A 16,514-nucleotide genomic window follows, 5' to 3' on the forward strand; every position below is an offset into this window, starting at 1 on the left:
GCTCCCGCGCTCTCCAAGTGCTCCTGCCATTGGCGGAGTTGGTCCCCAAAGTCAGCTCCTATTGGTCGCTTGCCTTACGTCGCTTACGTGAGTAACTTCCATTCGTGGCGCTGATTGGAAAGGAGGCGGAGAAGCTCTCTGCCTGATTGGTGGAGGGCGTGGCTCTGAGCGGGGCTCCGTGTTCCGGGGGAAACTTAAACATTCATTGGCTTGGGCCTTCGTTTTAAAATTTAAAGAGGTTGCGCTTCGGGGGCGTGTCCTTAAGTTTTCCTTTTGGGCCGGAGGCCTGCGTTGGGGCGATTGTGCGCAGGCGTGGGTGCGGGCTGCTGGGAGGTGTTTACTAAAACTTGCAAACTTGGTACTGGGAGAGCATGGGGGATGGTCTTACTCAACCTGGAATGAAGCCACCCTCGACTGTCCATGGGGTAGAATCCGATGAAGAAGACTTTCGTTTTCTGTAACTTAAGAAAAAATTATCAACAATTTAAAGTTCACCTCTTTTCCCCCGATGATTTCAAGGAGTTTCTCTGAAGAAGGTGATTAGATCCAAATAAAAGACGTGTACGCACAACACCGCTATCTGACTTGAGAAAAACTGGAAAACAGCGCAAGTGCGAATGACTCAAGTACAGTACACCCTAGAGGGAAGGAACATCATGTAGCTTTTTATAGGTAACACTAGATGAAAAAAGGACCGCGAAACAGTGAGAACCCCCGACTTTTTTATGTGTATATTTTTAAACTGTTAAAACTGGACGGAAAGTTGTCTGTGATGGTGATGACATTATGCCGATTTTTTAAAAAAAGTATATAACACTTTTCTAAATTGTCTATAATTCTGTATTGCTTTGCTTCATAGTCGGAGGGGGGAGGGATAATATTTAATGACTAAAAAGTATTTCCTGTTGCAAATAGAAGAAGCCAGATTTCCAAAAGGGCAAGAAGTTAAAGGAATATTCAGGTAGAGTCTAAGGACAAAGGGGGAGTTTGTTTATGGTATACTGTAGGAAGGTCAAGGAAAGGGGGAACCCTGGGTCAAGGTCCCCTTAGGAGATACACAGAGCTGTCAGGGAGTTAAAATTCAGATGATGAAGATGACACTGGGAGGCTTGGTAAAAGCTGTGGGTTCAGTGCAGGACTCCGGCCGTCTGCAGGGTCTGCAGTGAAACCTCTGTTTCATTCTTGATATAGGTAATTTGTGTTCTCTCTCTTTTTTAATATCAGTCTAACTAGAGGTTATTCGGTTTTATTGATCTTTTCAAAGAATGAGCTCGTTTCATTGATTTTTGTTTGCTTGTTTTCAGTTTCATTGATTTCTGCTCTTTTTCTCTTCCTTCATTTTTTAAAAAAAGATTTTATTTATTTATTTGACAGAGACAGAGATCACCAGTAGGCAGAGAGGCAGGCAGAGAGAGAAGAGGAAGCAGGCTCCCTGCTGAGCAGAGATTTTTTTTTTTTTTTCCCCATGCTGGATCCCAGGACCCTGAGATCATGACCTGAGCCAAAGGCAGAGGCTTTAACCCACTGAGCACCCAGGCGCCCCTCTCTTCCTTTGTTTTGCTTTACGTTTATTTTGCTCTTCTTTTTCTAGATTCCTTAAGTGAGAATGTAGATTATTGAGGTGAGAGTTTTCCTCTTTCCTAAGATACACATTTAGTGCCATAAATTTTCTCAGCAAAGCTGTGTCTCACAAATTTGGACACCTTATATTTTTTTCCCACATATCTGCATATTTTTAAATTTCTCTTGAGAATTCCTTTTTGACTCATGGATTAATTTAAGTGTGTTGTTCAGTTTCCCATTGTTTGCAGATTCCCTGTTATCTATTTTTGATTTCTAGTTTGAGTCCATTGATTTGGTGGACACACTCTGTATGATTTCAATTCTTTTAAATTCATTGAGGTTTATGTTATGGACCAGGATATGATCTATCTTCATATATGCTCCTTGAGCACTTGAAAACAGTGTATATTCTGCCACTGTTGAGTGGAGTGTTCTAAAATACCAATTAGATACTGTTGATTAGTAGTGTTTTTGAGTTCTTCTGTGTCTGTGCTTTCTGTCTAGCTGTTCTATCACTTGTTGAGAGAGAAATGTTGAAATCTTCAACTCTAACTGTGGATAAGTCTGTTTCTCCTTTCAGTTCTATCATTATTTTGCTTTATGTATTTTGCATCTCTGTTGTTTGGCGCATACACATTTAGAATTGCTATGTCTTCTTAGTGGATTGACCCTTCTATCACGACGTAATACCTCTCTCTATAACTGGTGATTTTCTTTGCTCTGAAACACTTTGTCTGCTGTTAATATAGCTCTCTTGCTTTCTCTGATGAGTGTTTGCATAGTATATCTGGCTTCATTCTTTTTCTGTCAACCTTTCTATATCATTATATTGAGGTGAGTTCCTTTACATGACAAATAATTGAGTCATTTTAAAAAATCTGTTCTGCCAGTCTCTTTTAACTGATGTATTTAAACTATCTGTGTGTAATATATTAGGGCTTAAGTCTACCATTGTATTTTTTTGTCTGTGGGGTTTTTTTGTTTGGTTTTGGTTTTTGGTGTTTGGTTTTCTGTTCTTCCCCCTGCTTCCCTCATGAACATTTTAAAATTTTTTTATTTTTTTAAGGACTTTATTTATTTATTCGAGAGAGAATAAGAGTGAAAGAGATTACAGAGGGAGAGAATGGGAGAAACAGACTCGCCTCCAAGCAGGGAGCCTGATGAGGGGCTTGATCCCAGGATGCTGGGATCATGACATGAGTGGAAGGTAGACAATGAACTGACTGAGCCACCCAGGTGCCCCAGTTGAACATTTTTTTAAAGATTTTGTTTATTTATTTGACAGAGAGAGATCACAAGTAGGCAGAGATGCAGGCAGAGAGATGGGGGGGAAGCAGGCTCCCCGTTGGATGGAGAGCCCGATGAGGGCCTCGATCCCGGGACGCTGGGATCATGACTTGAGCTGAAGGCAGAGGCTTAACCCACTGAGCCACCCAGGCACCCCCAGTTGAACATTTTTTAAGTTAAATTTTGATTTATCAATTTTGTTTGTTAGTGTATTTCTTTGTCTAGATTTTTTAGTGTTTTGTCTGAGTATTACAATATGTGCATATAACTTACCACTGTCCGGTGAAGTGTAATTATAATATGGTATGGAAATATTACCTCTTTTTGAGTCCCTTACCCTCCCTCACTTAAAATTGTCTTAACTATTTCCTTTGCAAATATTGATAACCACACTGGTTATCATTTTTGCCTTAACCATCAAACTAAACTTATAAAAAGAAGAAAAGTAAAGCTTTTTAAAAAAGTATTTACCCATACTTTTCCTCTTTCCATGGTTCTTTCTTTCTTCCTAATGTTCTCAGATTCCTTCTTCTATCCGTTTTTTCCATTTTAACAACTTCCATTAGCCACTCTTTTAGGGTAAATCTGCTTGCAGTAAATTCCTTAATTTTCCTTCATCAGAGAACGTCTTTATTTTCCCTTTATTCCTGAAGGACATTCACCGGATATAGAATCCCAGGTTGACAGTTCTTTTTGTTTGTTTGTTTTTTCCCATCACTTGAAAAATGTGGGGCTGCTTCCCTGCCACACCCTCTGTGATCTCCTCCGCTGACACTGCAGGTGGGGGAACCGCGTTATGGGGTGGGGAGGGGGTGTCCTGTTTCTCCCCTGTGCCTCCTCTGACATAACCCAAGTAGGGCAGGGAGGGCATCTTCTTCCCAATGGATGGATTTAGAAGTTGAGGTACCCTCAGGGATCTCCACTACCTTCTTATGCCTGGCACCGGGTAAGTATAGGTTCCCACTCAGTCTTGGCTGAGGGGGCTGGAATATCATTTGTTTGTTTGTTTGAATTTGACTGGACTGGAGTGATTAATGTCCACAAGTTTTCTGTCTTGTCTGCCCCTGTCCTGTCTTTTGACTTCTCCTGGGGCTTTTTGTGGGCTGCAGCCATTGAGGTATTAGGACACGAGCTTCCCCAGGATCCAGTCAGATATAAAAGGGCAAAAGAAAACCCAAGAAACTCACTGCCCTGTCATTCTTGGCATCTCAAGGTCGCTAGCAAGTCTGCCTCTTCTCTCAGCCTCAAAGAGTCTTCCTGTGGGCGCCTGGGTGGCTCAGTGGGTTAATCCTCTGCCTTCGGCTCAGGTCATGATCTCAGGGTCCTGGGATCGAGTCCCGCATCGGGCTCTCTGCTCAGCAGGGAGCCTGCTTCCTCCTTTCTCTCCCTGCCTGCCTCTCTGCCTACTTGTGATCTCTCTCTCTCTCTGTCAAATAAATAAATAAAAATATAAAAAACATATATTAAAAAAAAAAAAAGAGTCTTCCCATGTCTGGTTTACACAGACTGTCCAGGGGTTTTAGCTTTACTTAGTGGGAAAAATAGGAGTAAATATGTCTAAACCCACTTTGTCTGGAACCAGAAGTCAGGAGGCTTTTTTATTATAACTTACACATTACACTCTATTCCGGCTCTTTAAGAGTTCGCTTTCTTTTTTTTTTTTTTCCAGATTTTATTTATGTTTTTGAGAGAGAGAGAGAGCATGACCAGGAGAAGGGGCAGAGGGAGAAGCAGACTCCCCGCTGAGCAGGGAGCCAAATGCTGAGATGGTGGCCTGAGGCAGAGGCTTCACCAACTGAGCCGCCCAGGCGCCCCAAGTGTTCGCTTTACTTTCTAAACTTTGAGTTCTTAGAGGGCAAGAACTGTGCTTTATTTGTCTATGTATCCCTAGTGCCTGGCAGGGTAGCAATAAATTATTTTTGTAATTGAAATGTAGTGTGTTATCAAGCATTTTCCCAGGGTGGGAATTTGTGCAAGAAACCGCTATGCTACCACTAGAGGGCAGTAGCAGCACCCTTCACTGGGGCTCCCAAGCCTGTGTGCCCCACGGCAGAATGAAAGCTTTCCCCAGAACTGCTTGTCCTTCCTCTGGGTTAGAAGAGCAGAAGTCTGGGAACTGACTGTCATTGGGCCTCTCAGGGAGAAGAAAGGACCTTGGGGTGGCTGACAAGGCTGCACCTGGAGCACAAGGGTCCCATTCTTTTGGGGCACAATGTGTTCTGTGTTCCTGTAAAGACCAGGGAGGTCGTTCATGTATTTCTAGCATCTCGAGGGACAGTCGTGGTTCTGGGCACTCGTCACAGTAATCCTGCAAGCCAGACATTATTTCTTCCCCTTTACTGAGGCAACTGAGGCTCAGATGGTCTTGCACAGCTAGTTAGAGGGAGCACTGAAACTCTTATACTGCTTCCCCCCAGGAGATCCAAGGACAGCCTCCTCCCCGACAGGGTGGTCTGGGGAAGGGAGACCTCATTGGTGATGGAGGGCCAGGCCAGCCCTCCACAACCAGCAAGCCTCTTTCAGCCCTGTGTTCTTCATCTTTCTCTAATGGGATGATAATCCACTTTGCTTTTAAGAACCGTGTGATCGGAAAAAAAAAAAAAAAAAAAAAAGAACTGTGTGATTGGGGTTCCTGGGTGGCTCAGTGGGTTAAGCATCTGCCTTTTGCTCAGGTCATGGTCCCAGGGTCCTGGGATCGAGCCCCACATTGGGCTCTCTGCTCAGTGGGGAGCCTGCTTCCCCCTCTCTGCCTGCTGCTCTGCCTACTTGTAATCTCTCTCTCTCTGTCAAATAAATAAATAAAATCTTTTAGAAAAAGAAAGAAAGAAAAAACAAGAACTGTGGATGTAGGTCCAAGGACCAGCAGGACCCAGTACAAAGTGAAAATGTAGGACCCCTTATTAAAAAAATTCAAAATTTCAAAATAGCAGAGCATTAAACCAAGCACGGGCCCCCTCTAATCATGAGGGGCCCGTGTGACCATCCAAGGCACGCATCAGTGAAGCCAGCCTTGTCTAGAGCAATAGCAGAAATAATGAAATCATAATAGCTTCCCTCTTTAGCGCAACTACTCTGAACTAAATTCTTTCGCTTTAAATATTTTCTTCCAGCCTTTCTGGGGGTTTCTCCCCCTGTGTGTGGGTTTTGCTTTTTTGTTTGTTTTTTCAGAGAGAGGGGGAGAGAATCTTAAGCAGGCTCCATGCCCAGGTCAGCATGTGAGCGCGACGTGGGGTCTGATCCCACAACCCGGAGATGATGACCCGAGCCGAAATCAGGACAACCGAGCGTCCCTGGCACCCTTCCCCCTGTATGTTTTTATCTCTATAGCAAGGAGGTTGGACTAAACCAGAAGTTCTTAACCCTGGTTACACATTAGAAATACCTGAGGACTTTAAAAAACCATCCAAACCTGGCGATTCACAGACCTGTACCCCTGGGGCTAATAATACATCATATGTTAATACAAAAAAATTAAAAAGAAAAAAACATCCAAAGCTGGCCCTACCCACTGCCCCTAAAGATTCTAGCTGAATTGGGTGGCAGTGGGGTGCCGGGCTATGTCACTAAAATCCCCCCCAGTTCTGAGACTCTGGTTCCTACTTGAGGGTAATGATGATAAAAATGTCCTTCCTCTGCTGGCCATCCCCCCCCGCCCGACCACCCCTGCTCCCATCGGACATGGAGCCTTGAGGTCTCAAGTCTGGGAATTTTGACTGGCAATGACATGAAGAGTGTGTGTCCTTGGTAGGTCTGGACAAGGGGTGGGTCTTCTGCGGAACTTATTTCTCTGCCACAGTGGTCATTTGCTCAACTCTCCATTCTGCTCAGGGTCCCAGTGCTCCTGGGGGTCTCGGGGGAAGCCGTGCATTTTGGCAGTCTTCCTGGGCACAAAGGATAAACGATGGCTTCCCTGACCCTTCTGGGAACTGCCCCCTTGCCTCGCTTCCCTGACAGAGCCCGGGCTATGTGCGTAAAGCCATGAGGGAGAAGAAAGCAGAAAGGAAAATGTTTATCATATACTTTCTGTGTGCCTAGCATTGCACTAGGAACACTCACATTTAATCTTCCAAACCCCTTCTAGGTAAGTATGTTTTTAAATCTCCATTTTAACAGTTCAGAAAAGCTAAGTAAGGTGCTGGGTGTCACACAGCTCACGGAGTGGTCCCTCTACTTACTGGAGGGGCTGGGCTGTGGTTCAGACGTGTGGTGGAGTGGGGGGTGCAGGCTGGGTGGTCCTCGTTTCACCCCTGCCCTGTCATCTCTCTGACCCCTGCTGGCCACAGGCCTGGGACCCCACTCTCTTGTTCAAACCTCATGCCTACTCCTACCCCAGCAGTGTTCCCTGGGAAACTGGGTCTGAGGCCAGTGTGATCCCAGAGTCTGTGGGACTGGCCCCGTTTTCTGGCTGAGAAAACCAAGCTGTGGTTGAAGCCAGTGAGGCATGGCCCGGGCCTGCCTTATCAGGCCCGCACAGGGCTCAGAAATCCTTCACCCTGGGTCCTGTGGAAATGGTTTGGAACACTGGGTCCATTCACTGATGTGAGAACCCAAGGATGAAAGGAAGGTCCCCTGGGAAGGAAGCCCGGGCTCCTCACAGAAGCCCCATTGGGAGATGGGGCTAATGCAGCAATCCTGGGGCCACTGAGCGGGCTGAAACTCCTTCTAGAATCTAACTTCTCTGAAGTCAGTTATACTGCCCCAAGCCTGAGTCTGCCCCACATACTAGGGCAGTTCTGGGAGAATGATCACCAGCCTCAGGCTCTGCCCCCGGGAGGTTAGCCTCACCTTTGAGGAAGGGTCTCAAATTCCCCTCCCTACACTTGGCGGGGGCTTGTAGAAGCTCAGGAAGACTGTGGGGCCTGGCGGATGGAAGGGCGGGAGGGACGGAAACCCCAGACAAGTTAGGGGGGTGGGCAGGACTGCAATCTCCCTAGTGGATCCAAGGCCAGACCAGAGAGGAAGGCTGGAGCTGATGTGGAGGCCCCACCCCCTAGGAATCCACCCACCCCACCCCTTCAGGAGGGAGGACCTGGGCTGGGCTGAGCCAGTAAGGCCTGGACAGGCCAATAGGTGCCAGGACAAAGGATTTCTATCCCATTGTGAATCCCAGGGCTGCCGACTGGTTTAGGAGTGAAGAACTGGGGAATCTTCTTTAGTTCATTCTTCAAAAGCATAGGTCAGATGAAAAATATTTTGTAAGATGAACTGTGATATGGGATGAGAGACAGTCTTGGAGATGGATGGGGGTGATGTTTGCACAACAGTGTGAATGTACTTACTTCATGCTGCTGAACTGTTCACGTTAAAATTGTTAAAACAGGGGCACCTGGGTGGCTTAGCCATTGGGTGTCTGTCTTCGGCTCGGGTCATGATCCCGGGGTCCTGGGATCGAGCCCCGCATTGGGCTCCCTGCTCGCCAGGAAGCCTGCTTCTCCATCTCCCACTCCCCCTGCTTGTGTTCCCTCTCTCGATGACTCTCTGTCAAATAAATAAATAAAATCTTTTTTAAAAGTTGTTAAAACAGTCAATTTTATGATATGTGTATTTCACTACAACTGAAAAAAGAGGAATGTGTGAAACTGCAGTTCACTTAGAAAGCATGTCAGGCCAGTCTCATCTGAGGCTCACGAGAGGATTCTGTTGTGCTCTAAGAGCTCCGGCAGGCTGAGGCCACCCAACTTTTGAGGAAGGTGTTGTCTTCTCCTCAAGGCTCACAGTGACCCACCCAAGGGGTTAGAAATGGATTTTAAAGAGCCTAACAGATGTGCCTCTCTCCTCACTCTTTCTGGCTATCCTTAGGTCCATGAGACAGGATTTTCTTTCTCCAGTACTACTTGGGGATGAATGTGAGGAATGAGCCAATAGATCAGGTCTTTGTTCAGGAAACTTTTTTTTTTTTTTGCCATTGTGTTTTAGGACTGATAGGACTGGTTTTTACAAAATCACAGCTGATGTGATTGTGTGGAGTTTGTAGTGGAGAATGTAGGCATCCAACCTCAGAGAGCCAGATAATGACCCAGAGGAGAAGGCACTCTGGGCAGAGATCCCATAATGCTCTGTGTAGGGGTCTGTGGTCATATGCTAGGAGCACAAGGAGCCCCAGGAAAGAAGGGACTTCCTTGCCTGGAGCATATCTTAAAAACTCACAGGAGTGGGTCATATTATGTTTTTAGACTTTGGCAACCTGTATACTGAAACAGGAATGATAAAGATTAACTTGGTCCTTGCACAAGGATGAAATCAAATTCGTGAAGCATTCTATATTTTTTAGTAGTAGATAGTTGAAAAGTAAAATTTAAAAAACAATTCAATCTGGAGGTGCCTGGGGGGCTAAGTCAGTTAAGCATCCAACTCTTGATTTTGGCTCAGGTCACGATCTCGGGGTTATGAGATCAAGCTCCACATCAGGCACCACACTGATGTGCAGCCTGCTTAAGATTCTCTCTCTCTCTACACCTCCCCTCCCTAAAAAAAAAAAAATTCAATTTACAATAAAAACAAAAAAAAAAAGAAAATACTTAAGAATAAATTTAACAAAATATGTGCAAAATTTACACTGAAAACTAGAAAACATCCCTGAGGGAAATTTTTAAAGAATCTGGACACGTGGAGAGACATACCATGTTCATGGATTAGAAGACTCAGTACAGTTAATTCTCCTCAATTGATTCACAGATTTAATTCATAAATCATAATCTCCATAGCCTTATAGAATCAGGGAAATTGACATGCTGATTCCAAACTTTATGCAGAAATGCAAAGAACCCAGACTATCCAAAGTAATCTTGAAAAGAAGTTAGAAGTCTTACATTACCTTACTTCAAGACTAAATATAAAACTACACTAATCAACATAGCATGGTACCATTATAAGAATCAACCAATAAATCAAGGGGCAGAACAGAAAGCTAAAAATAGACTCACCCTTATTTAGTCATTTGATATTTGACAATGGTGCCAAAGGAATCCAAGGGGGAGAGAAAAATCCTTTCAATATATGGGGCTGGAATAACTGGATATCCAAATAGAAAAAAAAGTGAGCCTTATTTCCTACTTCACACCATACACAAAAAGTAAGTAACTCAAGACAGATCATAGATGCAAGCATAAAAGCTAAAACCATATAAAGCTCTTAGAAGAAAACAGAGAATATCTTCGTGGCTTCCTAGGAAACACAAATGTTTCTTAGGAAAGTGAGCCTGCTCTGTGGGGAGGCTTCTCCCTCCCCTCTGCCTACTGCTCTCCCTGCTTGCGTGCTTGCACTCTCTCTGTGTGTCAAAATAAATAAACTCTTAAAAAGAAAGATTTTTTAAAAAGACTTTATTTATTTATTTGACAGATAGAGATCACAAGTAGGCAGAGAGGCAGGCAGAAAGAGAGCAAGGGAAGCAGGCTCCATGCTGAGCAAAGAGCTCGATGCAGGGCTCAATCCCAGGACTCTGGGATCATGACCTGAGCCGGAAGCAGAGGCTTTAACCCACTGAGCCACCCAGGTGCCCCCCACCCAAAAAAGAAAAAAGATTAGAACAGATGTTTCACAAAAGATGATATATGAATGGATAATAGGCACACGAAAGACAATATTATTAATAATCAGGGCAATGCAAATTAAAATGATAAGATCCTACTACATGGGCGATAGAACACCTAAAAATTTAAACAACTGACCCCCACCAAAGGCTAATGAGAATAAGGAACAACCAGAACTCTCATATATTGTTAGTGGGAATATAAAATAATACAATCACTTTAGAAAAAGCCAGTTCTTTTAAAACTAACTCTACACCAACCCTATGATCCAGGAATTCCACTTCTAGGTGTTGACCTGAGGGAAATGAAATTACGTCCACAAAAAGACTTACACAGGAATGTTCATAGCAACTTCTTCACAGTAGCCAAAAAGCTGGAAACAACCCAGACATCCATCAAGAAGAAAATGGGTAACAGTGCTATATTCATGAAACGGAATATTACTCCAGATTAAAAAAAAGAAGAAGAACAAAGTACTGGTACGTGCAGCAACATAGGTGACTCAAAACCATGATGTTCAGTGAAATAAGCCTTACACAAAAGAGTACATTGTGTAGGATTCAATATCTATAAAGTTCTAGAACAGGTAGAACTAACCTGTTAATTGGAAACAACCCAAACAGTGGTGTCCTCTGAGAGGCTGGGGGCAGATATTGACAGGAAAGGGCACGAGGAAACGTTCTGGGATGATGGTAGGGTTCTAGGTCTTGTTCTATGTCTTGGGGTGTACAAGTTTATTTGTGAAAATTGGGCAAATGCACACTTAAGATTCTGTGTTTCATTGCTTGTAGATTTCACTTCAAAAAAACTAAAAACAGGGGAGCCTGGCTGGCTCAGTTGGTAGAACACACAACTCTGGATATCAGGGTCATGAGTTCAAACCCTGCATTGGGTATAGAACCTACTTAAAAATGAAATTTTTTTTAAACCATAAACAATACTGAGCTCTAGTTAAAGATAAATATACTGAAGTAACTAGGGGGAAGTTACTAATGTCTGCAATTTACTGTGAGATGCATAAAAAAATGTATTGATGGAAGGATGGAGAGGTGGAGAGATATAATAAAGCAAATATAATAAAATGTTAATAGTAAACATTGGGGGATGGTATAGGGCTATTTTCACTGTGAAAACCATTATGTTTGAAATTTCTCATTAAAAATGTTGAAAAAGGGGGTACCTGCGTGACTCAGTCAGTTGAACCTCTGCCTTCAGCTCTGGTCATGATCTCGGGGTCCTGGGATCGAGCCCGCCTCGGGCTCCCTGCTGCTCTGTAGGGAGTCTGCTTCTCCCTCTGCTCCTTCCCGCACTCATGCTCTCTCTGTCTCAAATAAGTAAATAAAATCTTTTTAAAAAATCTTGTAAAAAGGGGCATCTGGGTGGCTCAGTGGTTAAGCCTCTGCCTTCGGCTCGGGTCATGATCTCAGGGTCCTGGGATCAAGCCCCGCATCGGGCTCTCTGCTCAGCAGGGAGCCTGCTTCCCCCCCCACCCCGTCTCTGCCTGCCTCTCTGACTACTTGTGATCTCTGTAAAATAAATAAATAAAATCTTTAAAAAAAATCTTGTAAAAAGACATATAGCTATATTATGGGGTAGCATATAAAATTTATGTGAATTTTTTTTTAAAGATTTTATTTATTTATTTGACAGAGAGAAATCACAAGTAGGCAGAGAGGCAGGCAGAGAGAGAGGAGCAAGCAGGCTCCCTGCCGAGCAGAAAGCCGGATGTGGGGCTCGAACCCAGGACCTGAGATCATGACCTGAGCCGAAGGCAGCGGCTTAACCCACTGAGCCACCCAGGCGCCCCAAATTTATGTGAATTTTATCACAGACCTGTACCCCTGGGGCTAATAATACATTATATGTTTATTAAAAAATAAAAAAATTTAAAAAAATTAATGTGAATTTTATATGCTAGAACAGGAGTGTTCCAGATAATTCTTGAATATATATATTTCCTTTATTGGCCTGAAGTGCCCCTTCCTCCCGACACTTAACCATAGTGATACCCCCCCCACCCACTTGGGAAACAAAACATCCAGCAAATTGTGCCTCGTGGCTCTGGTTCTCTCCGTAGCCAGAGATTCTGATTCTGGCAGTTTTAATTTGCTACTAGAGACTCGAGAGGACTGCCCACAGTGCTTGTCTAAAAGAGGTAATCAAGTTAGAGTTGACTATTTAGATGATATCAAGGCCTCTGGAGGACAGATCCTTCAGCATTCGCCAAGTAGAGACACAGCGGGGACCCGAGGCTGGAAGGCCCAGCACCCCACAACGGGCACTGTGCAGAGGCTGACTTTGGTCTGGAGCTGGAGGTCTTTGGAGGGAGAAAGTTTTTTTTATCCCAGCCCTTGGGGGAGTAAAAGGAAGAGTTGGGATGGGGTCTGCTGAGCCCATGCTGGGGAGCTGAACATCAGGGCACCAGGCCAATGGGACCCTTCCAGGTCACTATGGGCCCTCCCTGCCACCTGGCCCACTGGCTTTTACTCCTAGGTTGGATGATTGCTCAGTTAACCTGAGAGCCCAGGGGACCAGCCTGAGCTGCTCTTGCCGGAACTGGCGGGGCTTGGAGTGGGGATAGGGCTGGCTGGAAAAAGGCGGTATCCACGGGCATGGACAGAGCGGGGAAAAGACAAGGACGACTTGACTTCTCTCAGCTGAGGGCTAGTGGCAGCCTGCCTGGTCAGCCCGTCCTGCCCACCCCACCCTGCGATTAGTGTGGTAACTGGGAGTCGTGAAGATGACAGGAAGGAGAGTGGATGATTCGGGGTACAGTGTCCCCCCATGTGCCTCCAGGCCTGGAGTCCTTGAATTTAAGCCTCTCTGACCTTGTGCCCATGGCCATGGGTCACCCCCATTCTGTGTCCTCGCTTATTACATCTATACTTTCAGTGTTTTTGTGTGTTTATCCTGATTTCTTTCCTTAAAAAAAAATTATCTCTTATAAAAAAGTAATGTGTACTTATCATAGAAAATTCAGATAAATTAAATAAATGGAAATAATCACCCAAAGGTAACCTCTATTAAGCCTGCGATGTATTTTTCTGACAATGTTTATTTCCCAATGGGTGTCCACCCAATTTAAAAAATGAGATTATAATATGTGTTCTGCTTTGTAGCCTGCCTTTTCTACTTAACAGTGCATCATGGAGGTCTTTCCTGGTCATGAAATACAAGGAAATAATGATCATTTTCGCTCGTTGCTTAGCCTCCCAATAACACGGATGTGCACTAAGTTGTTTAATCTCCTCTTAGTGGAATTTAGATTCTTAAAGTATTTTGTTATTGTAAACAGTGCTGTGACTATGAACATCCTTGGACTCAAATCTGCCCTTGTCTGTGATTTTTTTTTTTTTTTCAGGAATTCTTTGATGTGGAATCATTCTCTTAGATGGAAGGCAGACTGCTTTAAAGTCTTTGTTGACTTTTTTTTTTTTTTTCTGAATGTAAGGGACATCTGATGTGCCTCCCTGCTCAGAATTCTTTGTCTTGCTTCTTCTAATAACAGCCTTTTGTTTTTCCCTTAGGGAGCCACACCTCCCCTACGCTCTCTGGCCCTTGTGGGCTGTCAGTCACTATGAACCTCTCCTCTACAGGGCTGAACTTGCCACTGGAGGCAGCCAGAGTACTTTCTTCCCCTGCCTGCATGTTCAATTCAGAGATGGGCATAAGATCCAAAGAGAGTTAGAGTACTCCCTGAGACTTTATATGAAGCTTCTGTGAGAGGGGTCTTTTTCTCTCCCTTTTTGATCAGAAGCCACAAAGATACAGGCTTGAGGCTCTAAGAGGCCATCTTCCCTGCCGTGTAGATCGAGTCTCATGAGAATAAAGCCGACGCAGTCAGAGAAACAGTCAAGAAATAAGGAGTCAGAGCCCTGATGGTCTTGGCCATGTCCTGAATCCAGCTGTGCCTGAAGCCATCCCTCCCTCGGTCTTCCCAGTTAACTGAGTCAATGACTATCCCTTGCTTGTTTGTTTAAGCTAGTTTTGAACTAGGATTTTGTAAGCTAGTTTTGTACTTGGATTACTGTCACTTGCAAATGAAGAAACCCTGAATGATACTCCATGCTGTCCTCCTGAAAAGTGACACAAATGTACACTCCCAATAGCATGGGATGAGAATGCCGATTTCTAAGGACCTGCTGCTTGTCACCCACGTGAGAGTATATCATGGAGATCTCACCTTGTCACAGTCAGGAAGGTGTGAGAGGGACACAGCATAATCCCAAGGAAGTGGGACCAAATGTGACAGCTGACAAGACAAACCTAGATGATTAGAAAATTATTCCTTGGGATGCCTGGGTGGCTCAGTGGGTTAAGCCTCTGCCTTCGGCTCAGGTCACGATCTCAGGGTCCTGGGATTGAGTCCCTCATTGAGCTCTCTGCTTGGTGGGGAGCCTGCTTCCTTCTCTCTCTCTGCCCATCTCTCTAACTACTTGTGACCTCTCTCTCTGTCAAATAAATAATAAAAATCTTAAAAAAGAAAGAAAGAAAGAAAGAAAAGTATTCCTTAGGATTCTGCATGAAATGAGCATATTCACAGGCTACAGTGAGTGGAGTAGTTCATGGATAGGTGGGTCCTGCACTGATGTCTATTATGTTTAAGAACAAGTAATCAACAAGTAAGAACGACAACACAACGACAGCAACAACAGTCGCAGAGACATTCGATTGCCCGTGTCTCGTAGCATAAAACCACAGAAACTGAAAACCCGAGGTGGCAAACTAGCACACCATAGGCTCTATCCAGCCGAGGAACATGGTTTATTTAACCTGTCCACTGCCTTTAAAATACTTGGAAAAGGAACCTGAAACTCCTGCAGAAATGGCTAAAGTCAGGGCAGGAGCAGGAACAGTTCCCTTGGGAATGAGAGACATCAAGTTGTGCCTGGAAGGGGAAAGGTGACCAAAGGCAGCAGAGAGATGTCAAAACAAAACAAAGAACAAAAAACAACAACAAAAAAACTTCCCAGAGAACCATCTCGAAGGGGTCTGCTGGCCAAAGGCAGTACAATTTGAGCATCAGAGAAGAATAAAGGATGTCATTGATTACACAACATCGAATACAGAAAAATCCAGCCGTCCACAATGATGCTAAAAAAGGAGAACACTTTGTCATTTCAGTCATTCCCCCTTATCTGTGGTTTCGGTCAACTGCAGCCTAGAAGGAGATGACCAGAAGGCCAGTAGCAGCCTAACGCTAAGCCACTGGCCCTACGTCTCCCACTTCGCTTCATCTCGTCACACGGGCATTTTATCATCTCACCTCATCACAAGAATGAGTACAAAACAATGAGATATTCTGAGAGAGAGACTATATTCCCATAAGTCTTATTATAGTATATTACTTACATACGATATATTACATACAGTATACTGCTCTTATTATAATTGTTCTATTTTATTGTCATTCATCTCTTACCATGCCTAATTTATAAATTAAACCTTATTGTAGGTATGTATGCATAGGAAAAAACATAGTATATTTGTGGTTCAGTACTATCCATGGTCTTAGAACATACCCCCAGGGATAAAGGGGACTACGGGATTGGCCAAAGCTCTTACACCAGCTCCTTACTCTGAGAAATGTTAAAGCCAAAACATGATGCATTTTTTTCTGTCTTCCAGGAGGAAACCATAGTTCCAGTTTCAGGAAAACCACGTAGCCCCAGTTGATGACAAAAGAAAGCTCTTCCATACCGAGCAATGCTGGCTTGTAAATGTTGAAGGCGTAGCAACCCCCTCTTGCAATCCCTAATGAAGTAATTGATTAGGGCAAGGAATATCAGTGGAGGCTAACCCATCCAGCGAAGTGTTTCTGGGGCAATAGCAGATATAAGGAAGAAAATACATAATTATAAGGTAGGGAATCATCTCAACCTGTCTTTCATCGGACATCTGTACTAATAGCGACAGCAACCTGGGCCTTCTGAGATCACGGATTAGGCATTCAGCATCACCCCATGACACATTCTTGCCAAAATACTAACATAAATTTAATCCAGCCTTCAGATCTAACTTCCAGTTTGCAGGAAATGCAGAAGATAAATGAACAAGGTAAGTGACACCACAAGGAAACCATCAGACCTATCTAGATAAATAGGACAGTCGACAAGACACCGGTCTGAGTTCTTC

At 44.1% G+C, this 16,514-nt stretch overlaps 1 pseudogene; it reads left to right on the forward strand.

Moving 5' to 3' along the window:
- The first annotated feature begins 9,021 nt into the window (after positions 1 to 9,021).
- LOC125105817 (uncharacterized) lies at positions 9,022 to 9,118 on the forward strand (annotated as a pseudogene).
- Positions 9,119 to 16,514: the final 7,396 nt, after the last annotated feature.

The sequence above is a fragment of the Lutra lutra genome, chromosome 7 (genome assembly GCF_902655055.1).
Source record: "Lutra lutra chromosome 7, mLutLut1.2, whole genome shotgun sequence".
In the NCBI taxonomy this organism is placed as follows: Eukaryota; Metazoa; Chordata; class Mammalia; order Carnivora; family Mustelidae; genus Lutra; species Lutra lutra.